Genomic DNA, 22,439 nt, shown 5'->3' with positions numbered 1-22,439 from the left:
ATTAAAGGAAGGAACTCCACTCCCTCTACCTGATTTATTTTTTAATACAGTCCCCTTTTGATCTCGTCTCTTTCTTAATTAAATTACGAGCCGTGAATCAACACCCCTGCCACTACAAAAGCTGTTCTGCCTCACTCGCTTTTCCTCCAGCAAGAGGGAAACAGTGTCTCCAAATCTTGGTGACAGGGAATCACCTGAAGTTACACGAAACGCCAGCTCTGCTCTTGCCTGGATTTTATGAGGAGCACAGGAGCTCCTGCATGGATCCTGCATGCTGGTGGTCTCACGGAGAGCGAACGTGAAGCCCCCAGAACGGGGCTGCAAAGCACGGAGTGATGCTGTGGGGTGATTTCTTTGCAGCCACCCTGTGTCCCTGGTGGGTGCTGTGGCTGCTGGGGGACACAGGACAGCTGGGGGACTGTGGCACCAGCCCAGGCATCGCTCTCCTGCATGTGCCCTGTCCCAAGGAGGGGAAACTCCTCCCAGAAACAGCACCGGGGCTCCACTGGGCTTGTCCATCTTTGGGAACAACAAATTATGGGTCCACAAAGCCCCCATGGTGCTTCCCTGCTCGGGGGGCTCAGCCCATCCTCGACCATCCCCAGCACACATGGTGCCCGCCCCTGCCGTGCCAGCAGCATCCCTCCCACACCGTGGTACCCTCGTACCCCCCAGGCCCCATTCTCCTGCGCCTCGCCTCCCTGCTCTGAGGCCACCATCGAGGGAAAATCGGATGCCAGCCACCTCACAGGGCACAGCCCCTGGCCACACACCACCGACCCACCACGGGCACCTGGCACGGCCGACATGCATCGCTGTGGCTGCTGGAGGGCTGGGGAAGCCGTGTGTCACCGGGAGCATAATGGCATAATAACTCTTTCCTGTGCAGTCTGGGTGATGACAGAGCTTTTAATGAAGGATAATGGTGTTTTGCATTTAAATATACTGCACTGTTGACTCATGACTGCAGCAACCCCGGGACAGGAGGAGTAAATCAGGGAGAGCTCCCAGGAGCGTTTGGACCCTTGTCCCGCTGGAGGCATCTCCTGCGGACATCCCTGGACTGAGGGGAGGCAAGTAGAGATGTCCTCTGCCTGGTCCTGCTCCCTGCCACCACCACCCCACCCCCCACCCCCCAAGTGCAAATGAGCCTGATGCTAATTTAATGAACTTCTGATGATTATCGCCTTTATTTTTAAATCTGAATTCCTGCAGGAGTCACCTTCAGCAGGGAAAGGCAGCCCCTCCCCGAGGCGGCAGCGGCGGGGGGATGAATTGATTGCCTGTATCTGATTAGCAATTACACTCAGCGCACTTCAGCGGTAAATACTGTCACCCTGGGCTGGGGATGAGGTGATGGCAGATGGCGGGGGTCCCTGGGGAGAGCGCTGGGGGTGGACGGGCCTGGGAGCCTGCAGGGATGGGAGCAGTGCCTTGGCATCGGGATGGTGCTGACACCCACTGCAGGCTCGGTTCCAGCACAGCATGGAGCAGGAGGCCACAGGCACCTCCTGGCTGGAGGGAACAGTCCCCGAAATAATTTGCTTTCCAAATATTTTCAAGGCTCCAGGTGGAAGCCACTGGGGTGAGCTCGCCGCCTTTCCCTCCCCTCAGATAACTGTTTTCTGCTGCCAGAGCCATTGGGCTGGTGCTCACAGGCATTTATGAGTTGTGTCTTTAGTATGGCGCTGGAATATTTGCCCTATAAATTCTTAAGAACAGATTTATAGATGAGCTATTACTGGCATTACAGACCATTAATAAATCAGCTAAACCCACAGAAAAAAAATTGCATTTCCCCCCCCCTTCAAGTTGGCATAATAAACATGTAAGAAGGGACACGAGGCAGCACTGCAGCTGGGAGCGGTGGTGCCCCGCCACCATGACATTCGGACCACGTGCTGTGTCACCTGGGCCACCTCCCTGCCCCTGGAAGCCACCAGCCACCCTTCCCTGCAGAGATGCGGGATGCACATGGCCAAGCAAGCCGCCGGTCAGCTCCCACAGCAAAGCTGGGGCTGCCCCTGTGCAGGACAGGACAGCCCAGACACAGAGGACCCTGGCACATCCCCATTTCCCAGCCGGCAGAGGCGTCCCGGCAGAAGCAGAGGGTTTCTGCATGCTGGAGTCAGCACCAAGGCAGTCGGGAGCGTGGAAGGGACATAGGGGACGATGCTCCGACCGCACTGCCTCCTTGTTTCGGGAGGTGAGCTATTTGCAGAGCCGGCTGCTCGGTGTATGCAAGCTATTTCTGGAAAAGCCTTGATTGAGAAAAGCCATCTGGAAAAAGGAGGCAGAGGAGCCGCGTCTCCAGGATCAGCTGGCCTCGCGCCGGGAGCCAGTGGGTTTTGAGGGCTCTGATGCATAAGGGAACGCAGAGTCTCCCCTCATTCCCAGAAGCATTGACCAGCTGGACGTTTGGGGGTGCTTTGCTCCCTATTTTAAAGCCAGCGAAGCCCGCTGGCTCTATCCCTACTCACACCCTTGCCCAAGGCTGTTTCGGGCCTGGGAAGATGCTCATCTTTTCCCCCACCAAGGGCCACAACATGTCTAAGATTTGGGCAGAGAAGTTCAGACATGGAGATGCTCTAAGAGCAGATCCTGGTGCTGTCACGCATGATAGGAAACCTGGGGTGGAGGGCTTGAACCCAACACCAACTCCTGGGATGGGGGTACCAGGCGAGACCCTCCTCCTGGAAAGAAAGCGGTTGAGGAGAGGTGTAGCAGGACAGTCCCACCATTGCCACCGCGAAGCCTGGCCAAGGAGAGGGGCTGGGAGCAGGTGGGCTAGCAGGGGTCCCGCTGTGATGGCCCCACATAGGGCACAGTACTTGGATTAACAGCTAAGCAAAGCCCGTGCCCTCCGGTGCCGTCGAGTGAGGAGCTGCTGCAAGAGCCAGGATGTCTCCAAGGGAGCATGGTGGGACACAAACAAAAATGCAGTGTTTTCCTCTACTGCCAAGATTCCATCAGTGCTGGCTGGCTGGGTTTGATTAAACCTCTCATTTACTACATTTGGGAAGAAAACAATTTAACTATCAGATTAAAAGCAAATAAGACCCATATGAAGGGTCCCAGCATCTCCATTTCCTTAGCGCCACCACGTACCATGACAGGATGGGCTGCGGGGGGGTGGTGGCACCTCAGGATACCCTCAGCATCCCCAGCCAGGGTCTCCCCAGGCTGACAGCCCCTCTGCCAGCTTTCTCCAGCTCAGGACACAGCCCTGTGGCTCCAGCACTGCAGGGGGGGGCTCCCCTGGGGACTGCAGTCACGGGACCCACGTGGCCAGGGAAGGGCCACCGCAGCATTACAGACTGCTCCTCCACTGGGAAGGAACATCGAGGCACCTGGGCTCATCAAGACACATCACCCATTTGAGAAGACCCCCGTGGGCCACAGCCACCCAACCCCGAACTGCCCCCATCAGCCAGCTGGATCATCCGTGGGGTGCACAGAGTCCCTGGGGCAGCAGAGCTCCATGGGGGTGCAAGGAAAATGCCATGCCATCCCTGATGTGACCCAGGCAGCTGATGGGGAAGAAACCCTGGTCTCCTAAATCATCTCTGTAGGACCTGTTCAAATAGGCAGGTAGAAGGCTGCGGCTCCGGCAAGCTTTCAGCTCTTTGCCCGTTACTTTTAGATGAGGTGGCTATTTAACCAGCACTTAAATATTACAGTCGCTGGACTGAAAAGCATCTCCCTGACACAAGCCGCTGTTCCCAGGCACTTTTAAAAGCCTCTGTGTAAAAGAAATGACTAACAAAGTGAGCTGTACTCAAATGCAGCTTCTGGAGAGATAAAGTGGTGGCGGGGAGCGGCAGAGGGTAAGGGAGAGGAGTTTAACCTGCCCTCCCCTTCCTGCACCCCCACAGGCTGTGATGGATGATGCCATTTTCAGGGCATCACAAAAACAGGTCAGATCGAGACCTGAAACAGGCTGAGGTCCACCAGGATTTCTGCTCGGGGTCATGAGCCACAGTGATGGCCATTTGAAGTCTGACAGCACAACGTCAAACGACTGCTTTCTAAGTAGGCTGGTTTTTCTGCCCGGCCCAACATTTGGAAGCTGGGAGGGTTGGAGTTGCCTCCTGACACCAGTGGGGTTTTGGTCAGGTCTTGCCTAGCAGCCCGTGATCGATGCTCAGCCCCTGTGCCAACCCTCTCCAGCTCCAAGCTGCCCCTGGCCAGTGGCGTTTGTTTACTTTTGCGATGGGCAGAATTCGGGAAAACTCAAGCCTAAAACCCTCCACAGCCTCAGCTGGAGGCTGCGGTGCTTTCATCCCCAGCCTTTGCCAAATCAATGCAGCGGCAGACAAACCCACCAGCCCCCCACAGAGCTGCCCTTGATCCCAGCGAGCAGGGAGAAGGAAAAGATGCATTTTAAAAAGATGCATTTTAAAAAGACACAGGTTCACAAGGGCTAACCGTAACTCACTGCCTGCCTGCAGGCAGGAACAAGAGGCTGGCATGGAGAAAGAGCATCTTCCATGAGCTTCAACCCCATGGGCGACACGGCCTTTTCCCCGTTTTCGGCTGGAGTTTTCAGGGAGCAATACGGCTCATCCCAACACCTTCCTGGCTGGGGGACAAGGTCCTGGCTTCACCAGACGCTGTGTGGCCATTGTCAGTGGTGATTAATGAGACAACCGAGCTGCTGGCTGCTGCAAGGAGTCTGCAAGCAAACAAGATACATGAGGGGAAATCGCTTGTGGGAGAAGAAAAGGGCCGGGCTGTTAACCCCAAACCTCACAGCTCCCGTGGGGGGATTCCCGCTGGCATCTGACTGTTTGTACAGGGCGTATCCAGTCCCCAGCCAGACATCATCCTGGCTCGCATCCCTCCCGAGCACCGTTTTGCATCCCATTTCTGAGGGGATTTGCCTTGCAGGGGCCCCGCAGGCGCTGGCAGGGAGGGAGTCAGGAGCCAGTCCCACCTGCCTGGCGAGAGCAACTCAACATCATTCAGAGCTAGGCTCTTGCCTCCAAATCCCTTTTTCTTTGACAAGAGCAGAAATCATCCACTCAATCTTCAAACAACCAGTTCAAAGCCTTTACATCACTCTCAAGATTAATTAGGGGCTAAATAATAATCCAGGGTAAGTCTTATCAAGGCATAAGAACCGTGACATGGTCAGTCAGTGACGTGGGGGATCCAAGGCAGGAGAAAGCTTCACATTGCCGGTTAAATCCAACATCTCCCGGGAAAACATAACCTCTTCCCATAACAAATAGCAGTGTCAGGAGTTAATCCTCACCAGAAGAACATTGCAAAGAACCCCCACCTCGGGCAGAGGGTCCATTTGCTTTGTGTGCACTAACAGGCGCGTGCCCAGGCAGGGAGCAGCAGAGCTCTGGTCGCCGTTGGCCAAGCCAAGTGCCCACCAAGGCAATGCATGGCTGACCCTGCAGAAGACACGTTATGGGTGGTGCAGAGCTGACGGTCAGGCAGTTCCTGGGGTAGGAGGCTCAGGAGGCAGGCAGGTGTGTGGAGCCATTAGCTATAGGGACATCATGTCAGACCTGGGACATCCTCAAATGTGAAGAGTGGCAAGCAGAGAAGCACCTCTGGAGGCTCCCTACGACTTCCCTGTCCCATCCTTACGTGTCACAGCTGGGCACTGAGCCCACGGAGCTCCAGCACAGCCCAAAAGAGCGGCCTCTCTTGCACTGGACTCCCGTCTGGCACTGATGTCCTGCTCCACCGGCCATCGCTGCAGGATGCGGGGTGCTCCCCAAGCCATGGGTGAAAGAACAGCCCCACCAGTCTGGCGGTGCCATTCCTTCACTTCCAATCCCCCTTTTATCAGGCATCTCCAAACGCTAGGAAGAAAAAAAATATAAATAATCAGCTGCAGCAAGCTGGCTGCACCAGAACATTTATTTCATATAATGCATCATTTATTTTCAATTATTGTGGTACTTTCCCCACCTCCTTCCTCCCTCCCTCCCTGTGCACTTGGCAGATTGCTGGTGGAAAGTTTGCAGAGTTGCAAAAGAGCCATGGCAGGAGCAGTGGCTCCGGGGCAAGGTGAAGGGACAGACGTGATGGGGACAGCGCTGGCACCTCTTGCAGCAGCACAGGGCTGGGAGGAGGATAGCAACTCTGTGAGAGAGGGGTAAGGATGGACACCTCAAGCCACGGGTCAGACAATGATCCTGGCTGTCAGCTCGCCTCCAGGTTCATGAACTGAAGGAGGCTACAGCAGCAAAGCAGAGGGGGTGACAGGGGCACTGCAGGGGAGGGCAGAGAGGGATCAGAGCAGCACTATGGGCATCTTCTCCCTCTAGACAGTTTCACCCTCCCAGCCCTAGCCAAGCACCAGTCTTCTCCCCCTTTTCCTCTCCTTCAGGGACCTTCTCTCAATGCCTTGGTGAGCCCGAGCTTGGGGATAGAGCCAAGTCAACTTCTGGCTCATGGGAGATGCCCAGACAGGACCTCTGGGACAGCTTAAGATGTGGTTTCCATAGCCGCTGGCTGAAAAACTCAAGCTTACCCCAAGTCCCTGCATGGCCAGGAGACCTCCAAGGGCAAGGGTGGCTCTAAGCAGGACCAGAGCTGCTGTGGCCAGGGTGCTCATGCAACACCCACCTAGTCCCGCAGCATCTCCATCCCACAGGAGGATGCTGCAGCTGCAGCCTGGGCATGGAGGGGCAGCACCTGCCGTCTTTGCTCCATACTTACACGCCAAACAGCTTTTTTTATTCCCAGGTCTCTCTCAGTCAAAGCCATTTGAAGATCTCTGACATATCATGAAGAATTTTCTAATGGGGTTCAGCAGACTTTACGATTTATATCAAAAAGCCCCAATCTATTGAATTAATGCTGCAGAGCAAAACCATGGCTGCTTAACAACTGGAGTATCAGTATTTTACAGCAACATAACTAATAAGGCCATTAATACAAACTGGGCTCACTCCTGACATTTATATCACTGTAAATCTCTCTCTCAGCACTGGAATTATTTATGCTATCCCAGGCACTCGAGAAGCACTGTCATCCTTTATCAGGCTGAAAGATTTAAGCCAAGAAACAACGAATATAAACGTAATTGTAAAAAAAGGAGCTCGAGAAGAGCTGGGACAGCCCCCTGATGCCAACGTAGGGCTGCCCCTGGCTTTCCAGCAGGGATGGGACCAGGGATGACCTGCACCCCAGCCAGGACCCTGGAGACCAAACCCACCCAGCACACCTGGCTGCAGGTCCCCGTGTGCACCAGGTTTGCCCTGAGCAAGGAAAACTTGGATTTTAAGCAGAGGTTGCAGATGCAGCTGTCCCCCTTCTCCCCAGCATCCCCTCCAGAGGAGACTTCCCAGCACAGCCCTGAGCCTAGAGCAGCCAGGAAGGCTGCACAGGGTGAGAAAGCCCTAATACCCCCCAAAAAAACATCCCCAGCGCTAACCAAGCACCTGGGAAACTGCAAACAGGAAGGATATCAGGGAAGGGGTGTGGGAGAGGAGAAGAGCCTGACAGACCTCACTGAGTACTAATTATTTCTGGCATTATCTGCACAGAAAGATAAGGTTTTCATTAATAAACTTGAAAAAGGTGGGGGGGGGGGAGGGGATAGAGAGAAGCAGCAACAGCCGAGTGCCAGACGAGAGCTGTGAATGAACCACAACCAGCAGCAAAATGCAATCCAGCACAGGGAGCAATTAGGGGCCCAGCTAACAACGGTGGCAGTGGGGGGGGACATGGGGGACAGTAATTAGCTGCCAAGCCTGTCCCCGCTTGGCTTTGTTTTGCAGGCTGCCTCATAATTCACAACGTGCTGGAAATGAGATCGTTAGTAATCTTTCATAGGCAGGGCCTTATTAAGCCCACTGTCTGCACTTATTTAATTGGAAGGAGATAAAGCCAGGCCAGCAGGGGAAGCAGGGCGAGGGAGATGCATCGCCTCCTTGCAGCCCCTGCTGCAAACAGATGCAGGGGCACACACATGCATGGGGGGCAGGCGGCTGCAGGGGCTCTGAAACCACCAATTTTCATCTTTATCTACGTGAAGGAAGCCCGAGGGGCAGGAGGATGGGGGAAACCCCTCAGTTTGCAGGTGGTGTCACCCAGGCCACGGGCTCTGGAGCGGGATTATGCAGGAGCACAGTCTTGCCAGCTTTGTGCTGGCTGGGCAGATGGAAGATGTGAGGGGGGATGTCGAATGGCTGCTACAGGGGACCCAAGAGCTGCAGCAATCAGCAGATGCAGGCAGGTCCCCATGGTGATGGGGTGGTCCAGACGCTCCACCCCAAGGGGCAGCCGCAGCACAGGGGTGGTGGGCAACCCAGGGGCCATCCCCCCAGCAGCCCTCCGGCCGTGCTGCACCAGGCACGGGCTCCAGCTCACACGGGGGCCCTCGCAGCAGCTTCATAGTTGTTCTGCTTCGATTCAGACTGGTTCGAACCAGAGATCATCCTTCCTCCGCCCCAAGAGAGGGGAAGACGCTTGGTCCACCCAAAATAATATCGTGTAGCAAACAGTTAAAATCGGGGTAAACCAAACCCCTTTCCCCAAAAGCTCAGCCTCTCCGAATGATGCACCCATCCCAAACAGCCAGCCCTGGGTGACCGGTGACCCCACACAGCAGCCCCCAGCCCCTGCAGATGCATGGGGTGACATCTCCATCAGCTGCGCTGCTCTCGCTCCCTCCCCAGGTAGCTGTTCTCTTTGCTGGCGAGAGGAGGTAGCATCCTACCTGATGGAGAGATTGCCAGCCCTCCTGCAAAAGCCCTTTGCTTTCCAAGAAGCTGGAGCTCCACAGCCTCCAGCAAACTTCATTCACAGAGGGGGAAAAATGGAGAGCGATTGGAAAGGTGGAGAGAAAATTGCTTTTCTCCATTTTATTGGAGCCAAGTCTTAAATGGCTCTCCTTAAACTGCACACTGCTAAAGAGGCGAAAGCCATGAGGAGGTGAAAGGACGATATTTCTTGAGGCAGGGCGAGGTGCTGTCTTGGTAAATATTTAATTAGGAGTCAAACTGCTAGACCAAGGAGTTTCACCGGCAGAGATTTATCAGACACAAACATCATCTGTTTGAAAAAGTAAGCAGCTCATCAGGAATTATTTCTTTCTGCTTGAGCCTGAATCCAAGCCTAACTATTTAAAGCCAGAGTAACCTGACAAACCTCTTTACACCATTCCAGTCCAGAGATGAGAGGGGCTCAAGGGGCTTGGGGAGGGTTTTGGCCCTTTGCTGTCCCAGCCAGGGAAGGTGCTCTTACACCCTTGTCCTCATAACCAGAAGCATCTCCTCTCTTCCTCCCCTCCAGTATTGAGGGAATATTGATACAACCTACAGCAGCCCTGAGGACCACCTCCTGGGCATGGAGAGGGTGTCTGGGGCTTTGCTCTGGGTGGGGATCTCCTGCCTCCCCCTGCACTGCAATCGGCTGGATGCACAGGGCTGAGGGGCACAGGGCCAGGCAAACCCTGCCAGGCTGCACAGCAAAGCACGAGGCATACAAACCCCGCTTCAGAAGGCAAAACTTACACTCACGCCTGTCCGAGCCAGGGTTTGGTCACAGCAATGGTGCTAATGATGTGCGAACTCTTCTGCCTAGCAGGACTTGGAGAACTCTCCCAGACATCCATCAGCTCCAGAGATCCCGAATCACATCGAGCCCGTAGGCACCACAGGATGGGAGGACCTAAAATCCTCTTTGCTTCCTTCACTGAACTGACCCCAAGACGAGGAGGTTTGGTTGGAAATCTCCCAGTGCCGGCGTGGGGACAGCATCAGGTTTCACAGGGGCACCAGGGATGATCCATCAGTTGCTCACGATCCCAGGAAACACAGCTCAAAGTCCTGTTAGGAGAGAGAAATGGTGGCTCTTTAAATACCCACGAACATTAAGCTTGCAAGTCAAGCCTGTATTTAAGAAATCACCAACGCTTACGGAGCTGAAACCCCAGTGTAGGATTGATGGAAAACTGAGAGCTGCTCTCCATCAAGCTAAGTTTGAGCATGTCCTCCGGTGCTCCCAGCACGTTTGCAGCGCAGCTCAGCTCGTGCCCCAGATGGGAAGGGCTGCAGGGGCTTATCCCAACGTCCATCCCCCCCTCGCACTGCCCTCAGCGGCACCTGTTGGAGCCACCTCTCAGATTCCCATTTAACATCGCAGGGAACTGCCAGCATCACCTCTCTGTGCATCTTTTTCCCCCCTGGGTCACTCAAGCAGAGAGAAAACTTCATCGTTTCCTCCAAAGTGATCAAGTGCTGCTTCTGCAGCACCTCTTGTCCAGAGCAATTCCTGTGCTGCAGACTCAGCCAGATCTAATGAGAATGGCAGCAGCCAGAGCAGCTTTGCTCCCGGCCTTCCCCCCAACGCCATGCCCCAAGGTCCCCAGTGTCCCTACAAGCCACGCGACGTCCCCAGTACTCTCCTAGCCCTCAGCCAGGTAAAGCTGCCTTGAACCAAACAGAGTTTGGCCCCAAGATTAAAAAAAGAAAACCTCAGAATCATCTCTTTGAGACAAAGGGTTGAAAGGCCAAGCTCCGCACCGCTCCGGCTCCTTCGCCCTCAGCAGAAGAGCAAACAAACTCCGGGCTGCTTAATGAACAGCAGCACTCGGGCACAGCGCCGTCTCCAGCACAGCGTGGCTCCGCCGGCACTGCCAGCCTGCATTTGCTTCTCGGTGGCCAGGGAGTATGCAGGGTACGGACAGGCACTGCTCAGGGTCTGCACGGGATGCAGACCTGCCCCACTGCTGCCCCTGGGTTGATACTACCCCATCACCTTTGCTTCACTGTGCAGAGCTCTCCCGCAGCCCCCACAGCTCGGAGATGCCTCACCATCCAGCGCAGCAAGAATATCAAAAGCTGCAGTGGCAAGCGAGAGGCCAGCGGAGTCCCAAGGGAAGGAGGTCAGCCCAGCCCCAGCATGGCAATACATAGGGCAAGTTCACATTGCATCGTGCAAAACTGGAGAGAGGGAAGAAAAAAAAAAAATAATCCCATCCCCTGTCCTTCCAGGATCTCCTTTCTCACACCTCATTGCTCAGCTTCTCTGTCAGCCATACACAACCTCTCTCTCCAGATCCTCTTGGTAACAGCAGTTACCCTTGCCCTGCTTGGGTGTAATTAGCTGCAAAACCACCACAAAAATTGCTTGGCTGAATAATATTTAAGGACCAAAAAAACCAGAGCTGAGCTGCAGGAAAGCAAGCAAAATCCATCACGGCTAATTATTTGCTCTTAATTGTCAAAAAAAGAAGGACTGATGAAAGGAGTTGGTAAGCAGGACGATAGGAGGAGTGTTCTTGAAGGCAAGCACTGTAGTAGGACCTAAAAGCAAGACTTTTCATAATCCATGGGCTGTTAATTATCTAAACACAGGTCTCTCAGAACTGCCTGAGTGAAGATTAATTAGTTTTTGAAATAATAGCTAAATTGATACTGGGAAGGAGTTTGGGTTTCAAAATAATGGCTGAAAATTAGCCAGCCTGTTTCTCCATTTCTCTTTGCCACATTCAGGAGGACATTTGTCTCTGTTGCTTTTTCAGAAAAGGGCCATTAATCAAATCAGCAGATGGTCCTTCCCAACCTCATGATGTTGCAAAAAGACAAAAGGGAGGAGGAGGAGGAAGCAATCACCCACAAGTGTTAGGAAAAAAAAATCCCCAAACCCAATGATTAGCAACTCCAGAGCATCTCTCCAGAGAGGGCTGGATCTGTTCAACTGGAGCAGCTCTCCTGGAGATGAGGAATGTCTCCCGTGACAAGCAGGTACCTACAAGTCAAGGGATTTGTCCGTCTTTAAAACGAATTGCCCACACTAATCCCAAATAACAGGATTTATGTCTCCTGGTTCAGCCAAGTTTGATGTCTAAGTTGTCACCACCTGCCAAAGCTTCCACCCATGAGCGGGCCACAGGCATGTAGGACTTGTCCCTCATGTCCCGGGGGTGTGTGCACGCTGGCTTGTCCCTCTGTGGTGATGCTCACCGTCACCCTCTCCCACCTGGTTGCACGTTTCACAGGACGCGCAGGAACACCTCGGTGTGGGGACATCTCCATGTAGGAACATCTTCTGTCAGCACTGGTGACAGTTCTGCTGTCACACATGGCTGAGACCATCTGAAGAGCTCGGGAGCTGTCAGAGGTACAGGTACACAGAAAGCACGATGGCACGCGTCCTGTTCCCTGGGAAAATCGGCCAGTGGGAGCCTCAGCTCCTCCGAGCAGCCTCCCCATGCCACCCGCCCCCCCGGCAGCCGACCCTCGCAGCAGGTACCCAGCCAGAGGGGACCCCGCTGCCGAGAGGGACCCTGCCCTCCCAGCCCGCGGTGACGGGGCATTCTGGGGGAGCAGTTCTGTGTTACAGCCAAGCGAAGGCGCAGACAGCTGAAAGCTGCCCCATCAATCACAGCAGCCTCCGCTCACAGAGCCCCTTGTCTTGAAAGAGCATCTGCTCCATCACATACGCACGGCTGACGCGCACGAAACCCTTCACAGCATTTACTGATGTATGTTACCTTGGATTTTATGGCATAATAAATAACGGGGGAGAGGCAGACACCTATCCCCTCAATGCCGTCTGCACTGCATCGCCCACCCTTTGTGGCTTCTCAAGCCCAGGGCTGCAGACAGCATCTTCCCCGGGATGTCACTGCTCAGACACCCGCCAGCAACACGTGTCCGGAGGACAAGACCACGCTCCCAGGTGGGGATGCCAAGACCCCGCTCCCTTCCCTATCCAGCAGCCTTTAGTAAAGGGGCATCACCAGCCACCAGCAAAAAATGTCCTTCCAAGGTGCTCGTTACCTTTGGCATCAACCAGCAGAGCCCAACGAGGGGCACGCTGGCACGGTGCAGGGTGGCTCTCTGACCTGCCAGCCACGGCACAGGGCTCCAAGCCTCTCCACGCAGCTGACAGCCATGCCCTTGGTGACATGCATGTCCCGCAGGCCCCTGAGGACCACCACCCTGCTCCGACAGCCCGCTCTGCTCTCCCTTTACACCTTTACATCAGCAGGATCAGACCTCAGGGGTTTGTTACACCACAGAGGAGGCTTAAGCAGTACTCAGAGGAGGGAACCTATTAGTAAGAGGGAGCAGATGACAGGCCCGCAGCTGAGGGAAGCCGCTCCATCTCCGGGAGGCTCTGCTCATCCGTGCAGGTCCCAGGCAGCACTGAGCACCCACCGCCATGTCAGCCAGCCAGCTGCAAGCGCCTCTTTAGTAATGTTGGGGCTCCTGCTGGGGTTCAACCAGCTCCCAGTGGGGAACAATATTCGTGCTCCCCCCGGCAGCAGATCAAAGGCAAGGCAGGGAGAGGGAGGGGGAGCACACCTTGTGGCTGCTGGTCCAGCACCATCCGCAGCTCCCGGAGCGCACAGGCTTCGGGCTGTGTAACCTTGTGGTCTCGCCCCGCTGCAATGCCTTAACTAGATTAATTGCTCCTGCCGTGGGCAAGAGAAGTCAAGTGGATGCTGTCTCCTTGGCCATTACTCTGATTTTTTTCATCTTTTGCCTTCTGTGAATAAAAAAAAATGACAGCAAGAGTGGCAGCTCCCCAGCCCAGCATCCACCCTCACTGTGCAAACACCCAGAACAGGGTGAGGAGCACCCATCGCCCTCTGTGCCCTTCACTGTCCAACAAGCCACTGATTGATCTCCAGGTGCCGGGAAGAAGCGTGCCTCACCAGAAGTCCTTAAGAACAACAGAGGTACCTCTGCCTCCAGGAAGAGCCAGGTCCCGTGCAGAGCCTGGCAGCGCTCCCTTCTCCTGCGGAGAGGCCAGGAGCAGCTCTCGGCTCACGTGCCATCAGCACTGCTTCTGACACGAGTTTGCTTGGATTCAGCTCATTGCCAGAAACAGCCCCCCCGCCCCCCCCCCCCTCAGCTGGGAAGATACTTCCATTGCCAGGTTTTGGGGTGTCTCCACTAAAAACAGAAGTAAGGGGAGCACCAGGGCCCAAGCGAAGAGCTGTGTTTCAGGAGCCCTTGCAGAGGTGGCCGGCAGAGGCTCTGGATGTGCAGCATCCGCAGCACCTGCTCCCCGGGAGGGCAAGCACAGCGAGCTGGGGCTCCGCTCTAACGCCTGGGCAGGCACTGGGGCTCTGCTCCACTTGGACATCTCCACGCCTGGTGTGTGTTTTGACCTTTTGAGTTCTCCTGTCCAACCCCTGGCTGTCTGCAAGCACAAACCCCAGCTCTTCTGGGCTTTCCAGCCCAGCTAATGTGACAGGGTGAGGATGTGGTCTCTTCTCTAGATCCCTTTTAGCTATTTCCCAGCCCCACGGACAGAGACAGTTTTTCATCGCCTTCTGCAAGGTGATTAAACACGGCACTTGTAAAACACTTCATTCTGAGGAACAAATCATGTAAGACACAGTCGGTGAGGTCTAATACACACCGATACAATCAGCTAGCAGTGGGGACCCCACTCCCAGGATTTACTTTCTGGGGACTGTGAGAAGCTGCCTGGACAGCCTGCTATCCTGCTGCACCCCGGGAGAGGGTCTCCAGCAGGCACGGCACTGAGTGCTGGCCCATCCTGCTCCATCGCAGCCTCCCCGGGGACCTCAGAGCCTGCCCCTCCTCTGGAGAGGGCTGGCTGCTTGCACGCGTGGCACAGGGATGGGCCAGTCTGGAGGAGGCTTGGGCATTGTGCAGAGCAGCTCTGGAAGTCCAGGAAACCTGGATCTCCTGATGTTGCTTAATTTAACACTCACGTGGCTTTTTCAGAGCTCTTCTGCTGCTACCAGCTGTGCTGCAGCACTCTCGCACGCCGTGCTGGGAGAAGAGCATCTGGATGGATCTTCACTCACTGCTGTGTTTCCAAGCAGCTCCGGGGATGCCCTACCTGCCCGCAGCCTCGATCAGCACTTCGCCAGCAAGAGACGACTCTAACCAGACCGACATTCCCATGCTTCAGACCACTAACGATGGGAAACGATGCTGCCTGCCTGTGACCCGGCCACTCGTCATGGCAGATGTCAGAGAAAGGAGCTCTTCCTTCTTCTGGAAAGGCTCAGGGATGCTCCCAGGGAAAGCACTGCAGGCAGGTAACAAGCTGGATTAGGGCAGAATCCAAGCCAACCTGGTGCCTAGCTTGGGCGCACCACTGTTAAAAAAAAAAAAAAAAAAAGGGAGAAAAGAGAAATCAAGATTTCCTGCCCCCGATTTACTGACTCAATAATGACTCAAGGGGCTAAATTTAGCCATCGAAGTGCTCAGCAGCAGGGTGAGCGGCTGGTGGCCTCTCCTTAACCTTATTATCAGACCTTTTAAGTAAACCCTTTACCAGCTCTGCTCATGCTCCAAAGGGATTATAAACCACCTTTGAAAGCTGGAATAAAGTACATGTACGTACAGAGGTACACACAGCTTTCTGGTGGCAACGCAAGACCTGGGAGCAGAGACACAGCACTCCAGCGCATCATGCTTGGGCAGTCGTCATAGCAACTGGGAATTTTAAAAGCAATTAGGTGTGGGTTCATCTGCATCGTACCAAGGGATCTTGAAGAGCCCTGCCACCACAAGCAGCCTGCCAGGGCTGCTGTGGGCAAGGGGCAACTCTGGTTCAGAGAGAAGGGCTGGTCCTGCCCAAACATCAGCTGGCAGATCCAAAGTGGCTTTGGAAGCCAGGGAGATGCTGGCACGACAGCTCAGCCTGTCCCAGGGACAGGAGATGCCCTGTGGGGAAGGAAACACTCAGCTGCAACCCAGGCCCGCTTCTGTACCAGGGTGCAATGAGGCAGCCTCGAAGACTTTCGGACCAAAAAAAAAAAGTATTTTTCTAAACAGCAATGCTATCATCTGCAATACAACTTGACCTGGCTGCAAGCTAAGTTGGCCCTGTGCTTTAATAAGACCCATTGCTGTAAGGTCAGCCACGATATCGCCTCCCACAAAGCCTTCATCGACCGTTTCCCAGAAAAGCCCAGCCTGGAGAGCAGCTCGCCCCCTGTGCCGCTCGGGGCTCACACCGGAGCAGTATGCGATCCAGAACGGCGCTCCTCGCTCCTCTCCAGCCCCAGGCAGGAGCCAGGGGAACCTGCCTGCCCTGCACCACCAGTGTGCTTCCCAAACGCTGCTGCCGGGACCCTTGGACACAGCAGGAATGGAAACAGATTCACACATGTTCACCATCACATGGCCTGAAGGCACATCCCTTCTCCACAGATACCACCACCACCTGCTCTGCTTTCCCAATTCCAATAGCATTGCTAAGAACTTTTTTCTATCCCCCCCCCCCTTTTTTTTTATCACATGCTAAAAAGCAGTTCCTCCTCCTCACTGCTAGAAATTCCTCTGAAGTTTCTGATCCCATCTCTTCCCTTCAAAATTTCTACATTTTCCAGGCTCCGCTCAGTGCTGTTGATTCCCACCTTCCCCTTCCACTTTCTGCTTATTTTTCCACATTTTCTGCTCACGGCAGCCACTTTGGCCAGGACACATGCTCTGGCACTCGCTTCTCTGGCTAGGGACATTCCCCTTTGCAGCTCCAAGAGCTGCAGAAGAGTGGGCGATGCTGCGCTCATGCCTTGCTTTAGCATCCAACATTATTTATGGGCTCGGAGAGGGGCTGTAGCATTTACTAGAGACTGGGCTGGGTAGCAGCGTTTCGGCTGCTTCTTCCCAATTTGGCGAGAGAGGGGAGTAGTGTACATCTGCAGAGAGGAGATAAGGTAATCGGGTACCTCAGACGCCTGGGATCTTATTAAAGGAGGGCTGGCTGGTGAGATCCTATCGCTGCTCAGAAATACCTGCGACTTCATCCTCGGCCAACACAAACCAAATAAAATCAAATAAGCAGGGCAGCCAGGCTGATCCTGCAAGGCAGGATGAGCAGGGAGCGAGGGGAGGCTGCCCCCCATGCAGCCAAGGCACCAGCAGAGCGGCCGGAGCACACGGCTGGGAGGATGCGAAGCTGTGGCAGCCCAGCAAGGGGTGGAGAAGGCTCAGCCGAAGCAAAAAGGGAGCTGCCGGTGCATGGTGAGGTTGGGCTGCCACATCAGAGGGCAGGATGCTGCTGCAGCGTGGGGATGCGGGGGCTAGAGAGGCTTCATGAGGGGCAAGGGACAGGATTCAGCCTCACATGCCCAAGGGAGCTCCAGAAAAAGCAGATGCCTGGCAGCTGGCTTTAACCTGGCTTGCAGAAGTGCCGCTCCCCAGGGACCTTAGGGACCAAGAGTCACGCTGTCCCTCCAGGGCTGATCAGTCTTACTGCTGATGGATAAACCTGTGGCAACTCCAGCCAATCTGGCTGCTAAAGCAGGCAGCAGAGCCCATCCCTGCTGCCTGCCGTCCTGGGATCCCACATTCATTCAGGGAAACGGGGACAGGGACAGCTCTTGGACGGCCAGCATCTCCTCCGCTGCGGTACCGCCTCCCAGCCCTCCAGACCAGCTCAGTCAGTCCCAGCTGCTCTCAGAGGGCTGTGAGCCCAGGGGCACAGCTGCAGAGCCATGCCCAAGCGTTTTCCCACCCTGTGCTGTTTCCCCAGGGACTGCAAGTCGGTTTGCCCAGGTTTGTTCCCACTTCTCTGCTCCAGCTATGGCAGAGGGAAGGGGGCACCGCAGGCAGCTGATGAGCAGCTGCACAGAGCCAGGTTTTGCTGCAGCAAAGCCTGGAAGAACTTATACACAGGTGAAGCTCAGCTTTCCAGCTCCTTTCCTTCTGCTGGGAAGCATATCCTGACACCTGGGAGCCGGATTCGTCTCAGAAATCGTCACATGCAGCTCATTCCTCTTGGGAACAAGCACGAGGCAGGCAGGGGCGCAGGGAGGGATACCTGCCAGTAAACACTGTTCGTGCCGCTCACAGCCAAGAGGACCCAGTGCCACAGGCTCCCCTCTGCCAGGGCAAAGCTCTCTTTGACCCCACAGCGAACTGGGAAAGGGATGTGGTAGGGGGCAGTTAGAGCCTCACCAAGGTTTGTGGGGCAGGGACAGGTGCAAACAGCACCCAAGCAGTTACAGCACTCTTCTTGTCAGATTCAACTTGACAAAAGCCACGCAAAGAACAGCAATAAGTTCTCCCCACCTTTCAAAAGGGAGGGCAGGTGTGCAGGAGCCCGCTCCCAGCCCTCCTGGGAAGCAAAAGAGGATGCAGCCTCCAGGTCCCCACCATGCCCCCTCCAAAAAGCCCGGGAACAGCCTGCCAGCTCGTGGTGCGGAGCAGCCTCTGCCTGAGTCACAGGGGGAGCAGGGGGCTCAGTGCCACCTCCCACCCACGGGAACAAAAGGAGCCTTGTCATCCTCCCTTGCACAGCGTGTGCTGGTGGGGAGGGGGGGGGAAGGAGGTGGCTCTGCCTGCAGCGAGCTCTGCCCTCCCCACTGCTCTGGGGGAAGGAGAGCAAACGAATCCAGCCCCTGCTGCCAGGCACGTGGGCAGAGCATGACAGCATCTCACCCATGGGTGGGCTCTGCTCCGACAGGGAAGCTTTCCCGCAGCATTTGGGAACAAGGCTGTGCTGGCTCAGAGCACAGGGAGAGGGCTGCTGGGCTCGTAGCACCAGAGAGAGAACAGGCCAAGCACTGTGGCAGGGAATGGACGTGAAGATCAGTGGAAGGACCATCACATCCATCCAGAGGAGCTCAGAGCTGCGCATCGCTTCAGGAAGAGGGGGACAGACGCAGCTGCCAGGAGGTAACCAGGAGCAGTGGTATTTGGGAAAAACAGGTAGGCATGGGGAGGCAGGCCCAGATACACCAAAGCAATGGATGTGAAAAAGCTTGTCAGCTCCTCTCGCCCTCTGTAAACGCCACCTTGGGAGCACCATGCTCCCCTGCACACCATGCTGGGGATCCCAGCCTGCCCAGCCCAGCCCCTGCTCCAAGGGGGAAGAAAGCATCCAACATGGGGGGCAAACGCAGATCTGAGAACGTGTAATGCACCAAACCAGCCAGCAAAGTATATTATTGGTGGGTGTCTCTGTGGTCCCCCACTGAAGCGGACAGCCCATATGCTGCCGGGACAGCTAGACAGCTGTCCCAGATAGCAAGGCCAACGTTGACCTGCCTACCTTGAGAAGAAGCCCTGCAGCTTGACATAGTATCTTGTACTTCTCAAGATGGGATGATTACAGAGAGCAAAAGCCTCATTTAAAGCAGTCCTGCTGCTTCTGGACTCCACAATTCCTCGCTCAGAGTTAGCTCAGGCATCTCTGCGTCCCACTGCGGTGGAGGCAAGGTAGCCCCTTGGGGTGAAACAGAGACCTAGAAATCTTCAGATGATGTGAAAGGAGGACGTTACCACTTATTACTCGCAACTGAAGGTATGCTACCTGATTTATCGAGGGCAAATAATGCTTGTCAGGAAGAACATACTCATGGAACTGCTGTATTGGTCAGTCTGCACTGACAGTGGCAGTGCTGAGAGGCAATCACGGTGCTGCCGCAGAAGTAACGTGTAGCAGCTCTACCCAAGCTCTCGGATGCTGATGGGAAAAGGATGGAGACAAAAGTGCTGACAAGCCAGCTCCTCTACAGCGAGCAAGAACAAGGGCTGACATACAGCTTAAACAACGTATTAACACAATGAAGGAATTAAAAAAGCTCAGGGGATTAAGGAAGAAATATGTTTCCCTTATGATTTATAAACATCCAGAATGTGATGCACTTGGACTTAATATCATGAGTATGTGACAAGGTAAAGGGGATGCACCCTCCAATCTGCACCCAGATCGTTACCTTGCCTGCACTCCTTCTGACAATGAAAAGTAGCAGAATTTAGGTGAAATCATGGAAAGAAGCATACCAAAGGTCCAGGGCTACCCCACGGTGGGCCAGATAAGGCTGTTACCACAGCAAGTTTAGTAGACCATCGAGCTTCAGGTACCTCTCAGCCCCCAGCAGGTCTGGGATGCCCCAGACAGATCCCAGGGCAAACACCAGCAAGCCAGCTAACTGTACAGAGTTACTCTGCAAATGCTGAGCCACAATAAATTGCCATGCTCTGTAAAAACCTTCTTGAACCAGCCGTGTCATGCAAGTGTCCTCAGCAGTTAAGGTGCTTAGCAAAATTAGTGTGAACCTGGCACTGGAGGCTCCTCCTGAAGGCAAGACCCCATCTGGCAACACTGACCTGACAAGGAAGAGGAGGCATCCAGGCAGGAACCGCGCAGGACCATCACCCCCATGTTGAGCTTCTCTCCAGCAACTGTGAGAAGGGCATGTCAGGAGATCTGGTATTGTGTGGAAGAGCAGTGGGTCTGGTCTCCTGGTCAACAGGAAAGCAACATACAGGAGACCCGTGTTTCAGTGAATTCGGAGGACGACGTTGCATCCCTCACTGCACATCCCTCTGTCTGCCCTCCCATTGCACTCTTCTCTTGGATTAGCAAACATCACCGACCACGGAGCCCAACCTCCACAGGCAGATGGCTTTTTGCCTTCATAGCAGCACGCTAACAGGGAAGTGGTGGGGGACAGATGCTCCTGCCTTCCCGTGTTAAGCGAGAGCATCGGCTCCAGGATGGCAGCACCAGCAGCGCTCACCTTGGCGCTGAAAGCCACTGAAGGCAGCAGGAGGCAATGGTGGAGGCGGCCTCGGCAGTAGGTGCTGGGAAATGAGCTCCACGTTCATTCCCATGTCAGCCACAGCTGATTGCTGCCATCAGCCACAGCTTGTTGACATCATTTCCCCTCTGCAGGTCCACAGCTGCCCCGATGCCCCAGCCCATGCTGTGAGAGGGGACCCAGGACCTTCAGGCATCTAGGGACAGCAGCAGGTGCAGGGTGGCAGGAGAACACGGTTCTGGCTTGGTAATGAGTTTTGTATTATGCTGCATTAACCCAGGCTAAATTATCTTTTACACTGCTACGCTTCAGCTAATAGAATAAATAATACAACCGGCAAGCAGCAGCAGATAACTTCTTCCTTTTGATCGCTGTTGAGGGAAAACAGACCCTTTTATTTCAGCCCTTCTGCTGCTGAGGGGGTGTCTGGAAACCTGCCCTCACAGGTGCTGCTGTGTTCAGCATGTGTCACAAGCACCAGGACAGCCACCCTGGCTGGGTGGAAGGGAATAGCCAGTGCTCCTAATGGAGCTCCTAGCTGGTTAAGGAAAGGGAAGTCTATTTAAAGAAGTCAGAACCTTTTTAACCTACCTTCCTTTGAAAGGAAAAAAGCCCACCTAAATGTATCTTACCAGAATTAGAGCTTTTAACCTGTTTGCCTCCTGCAGCCCATTGTCCGGCACACCAAGAGCTGTTTCTCTGGAAATGGCAACGTTAGCTAATTGCTGTTTGAAGTCTTTCCTCCTACGGAGCCGAGCCTGCTCCCTACCCTGACAGCTCTCTGCAGAACAGACGTTCCAAGCCATTAGCAGGCATGGGACCAGATCCTGCTCTCTGAAGCAAACCACACATGAATCCCAAGGCAGAGCAGGGACAGCTGAACTTTCCCCATCGCTCCCTGTTCACTCACTCTCCTAAACGCCATGGACACGATCTGGAGGTGGCCACACCAGCCCTGCCTATGGGGCCAGGTTATGCCTGCATCCTGCCCCACAGCATCAGTGGGACAGCGAAGGCACCCAGAGCTGTGCGTCTCCCGGGAACTGCCCTCTCTGGGTACATCAGCCCGCTGATCCCAGGCTCACCACTGTGCTTGGTTCAGCCATGGTGTACAGCTAGGTCTTTTCTTCACGTCCTGGTAAACACAAGCGACTTTGCTCCTCACTGCAGCACGAGGGAGGCTGGAGATGCACATGCACAGCAAATATTTGCTCTGGCAGCCTCACCCTTCCTAACTGATGGCCGAGAGATCCTATCCTCCCCCACAACTCACCCAAACCCCACTTCCACCCAAGCTGCTGCCATGCTGAGCCTCACCACCACCGCTGCAGGGATCTGCTCCCGGTGGGACAGCACCCAGAGCACAGCCAGGCTCCCTGCCTGCATCCCCTGGCCCTGGCTGGGAAACAAGACCCCAGCAGAACACCGAGGAAGAGCATGCAACCCTTTTGTTGACCCCATGTACAAGAAGAACCTGGATCGCTGCTGAAATGGCTGCTGAGGCTTGGGGTGACAGTACAGGAGCTGCAAAGGACCACTCAGACGGACAAAAGCCTGCCAAGACCAGAAAATCCCAGCGCTGCAGAGGGGCAGCAAATTGAGTCTTGGGATTCAAGAATCAGGGAAAGTTTTAGGTCCTCTTCCATCTTGTTCAAACTGTAGTCATGCTCCTGTCATCACAGTTGCGACAGCTACGCTCCAGCTCTGACAGCACTGCATGGCAAGAAGCTGGAGCAGCACAAGGTACATCTACACCGCCAACATCCAGGCTCCCCTCCACCCCACATCTTCACACCCCAGCCGGGAGAGGATTTCACACCAGCAAAAGGCAACTTCACAGAAGTGGCACAACTGAGGATCAGCGTGCACCCTTCACCTCTTCCCTCTTTCCCACAGGACTACGGTACCTGCCTCCGACTTCTTGTGAAACACAAGGAAGCATCATTAGGAGAGTAAGATAAGGACACTGAAGGAA

The 22,439-nt window shown here is 54.8% G+C and overlaps 1 long non-coding RNA gene across 1 annotated transcript in view; it reads right to left on the bottom strand.

The window, feature by feature from the left end:
• Positions 1 to 895: 895 nt before the first annotated feature.
• Positions 896 to 22,439, bottom strand: part of LOC119150272 — a 47,302-nt gene continuing 25,758 nt past the window's right edge. Inside the window, exons 7-11 of the long non-coding RNA XR_005105005.1 lie at positions 20,031 to 20,165; positions 18,970 to 19,170; positions 14,672 to 15,063; positions 9,486 to 9,800; positions 896 to 5,822 (exon numbers count right to left, since the gene is read on the bottom strand). This is a non-coding gene — a long non-coding RNA (uncharacterized LOC119150272). The remainder of the gene's footprint in view (positions 5,823 to 9,485; positions 9,801 to 14,671; positions 15,064 to 18,969; positions 19,171 to 20,030; positions 20,166 to 22,439) is intronic.

The sequence above is a fragment of the Falco rusticolus genome, chromosome 1 (assembly GCF_015220075.1).
Source record: "Falco rusticolus isolate bFalRus1 chromosome 1, bFalRus1.pri, whole genome shotgun sequence".
Classification (NCBI taxonomy): domain Eukaryota; kingdom Metazoa; phylum Chordata; class Aves; order Falconiformes; family Falconidae; genus Falco; species Falco rusticolus.
Note: the sequence above shows the minus strand (reverse complement) of the source record. Positions and strands in the feature narration are given on the sequence as shown.